Raw genomic sequence first — 2,039 nt, 5'->3', positions numbered from 1 at the left:
TAAGTGACTAATTAAATGATGATTGTGCATTAGTGATGAACACCTGCTGTTATTGAGAATTACAGAGGATCAGATGCTGATGTTTTATTGGTTAAAATGTCACCATCATGGAGATCAGTGTTTGCTTTAGTTGGGCTCTTGACCCTTGGCTTCTCGTGTTAGATCTCTCTCTGGAACACTGCTTGTGGTGTTATACAGCAGTAAAATCAGTGATGTGCAGTGAGTAGATGTTTTGTTGTGGTAATCATCAAACGTTGACCTGTTCACATCAAAACTAACTATTTTTGTTCATTTTTATGTTCAGATTTTGAGTTACTAACTCTGTGAAACTGCAGTGTGCAATGAAAGTTTAACTAATAATTGTTGAATGAATCGTAAATCTATATAACGCATATAAATATTTCAGCTTTTCTACTATTTAGACACACACAGACTTCAAGAACCAGCTTATGAATCTCAACACATTCCTTTCAAGTCAAAAACAGTCTCAGTCATATCTCAAGTCCTCAAAGAGTTAACGTCAATGAGATAATTAAGTGACTAATTAAATGATGATTGTGCATTAGTGACGAACATCTGCTGTTATTGAGAATTACAGAGGATCAGATGCTGATGTTTTATTGGTTAAAATGTCACCATCATGGAGATCAGTGTTTGCTTTAGTTGGGCTCTTGACCCTTGGCTTCTCGTGTTAGATCTCTCTCTGGAGCACTGCTTGTGGTGTTATACAGCAGTAAGATCAGTGATGTGCAGGGAGTAGGTGTTTTGATGTGGTAATCATCAAACGTTGACCTGTTCACATCAAAACTAACTATTTTTTGTTCATTTTTATGTTCAGATTTTGAGTTACTAACTCTGTGAAACTGCAGTGTGCAATGAAAGTTTAACTAATAATTGTTGAGTGAATTAAATCTATGTAACGCATATAAATATTTCAGCTTTTCTACTATTTAGACACACACAGACTTCAAGAACCAGCTTATGAATCTCAACAATGGTGACAATCAACAAAATGCTTCATGCTGCAATGCATGCTGGGTAACACCATAGTAAAAACTCCCATCATGCACTGCAGTATGAATAATCATTGTCACCACTGTTGAGGATCGTATGATAAGTGTTCAAGTCTAAAAGCCTGAACAATATCATCTTTATTTTTTCCAATATTTAAACATTATGGTGACATTTGTTTAATAGGACTTCATTGCAGTTCTGAAATAGATTAATGTCAGTCAATAAACCAAAGAGAAACCCCTTCATGATGTTCATTCAAGTGACTTAAAAGCAGAAAGTGTAAGTTCATCTGTTACCTCAAGCTTTTAATTCAGCAATGTACAGATGCACAAGTATTTGTGATGAAGCAATATTACAATTGCTTAAATCATCTTTATTTTTTCCAATATTTAAACATTATGGTGACATTTGTTTAATAGGACTTCATTGCAGTTCTGAAATAGATTAATGTCAGTCAATAAACCAAAAAGAAACCCCTTCATTATGCTCATTCAAGTGACTTAAAAGCAGAAAGTGTAAGTTCATTGGTTACCTCGAGCTTTTAATTCAGCAATGTACGGCTGCACAAGTATTTGTGATGAAGCAATATAACAATTGCTTATAACCAAACCATTTTGAAATATTAAAAGGGCCAAGAGCCCAACTAAAGCAAACACTGATCTCCATGATGGTGACATCATTTTAACCAATAAAACATCAGCATCTGATCCTCTGTAATTCTCAATAACAGCAGGTGTTCATCACTAATGCACAATCATCATTTCATTAGTCACTTAATTATCTCATTAACTTTAACTCTTTGAGGACGTGGGATATGACTCGAGACTCGTTTGTGATTTGAAAGGAATGACTTGGTTCCTCCTCTGGTGAAATCAGCTGCTGAGTTCATGGGTGGAATAAACATATGGCAGGACTTTTACTTTCTGACCCCTGGATTGTCCACCTCTGGCTGCTACGCAGGCCCGGTCCACCTTGACACGCAGGCGTCCGAGACAGAACTCGTGGCTTCAGCCAGTACTGAAGGG

This window comes from Sinocyclocheilus anshuiensis, unplaced genomic scaffold (genome assembly GCF_001515605.1).
Source record: "Sinocyclocheilus anshuiensis isolate Anshui unplaced genomic scaffold, SAMN03320099.WGS_v1.1 scaffold274, whole genome shotgun sequence".
Classification (NCBI taxonomy): domain Eukaryota; kingdom Metazoa; phylum Chordata; class Actinopteri; order Cypriniformes; family Cyprinidae; genus Sinocyclocheilus; species Sinocyclocheilus anshuiensis.
Note: the sequence above shows the minus strand (reverse complement) of the source record.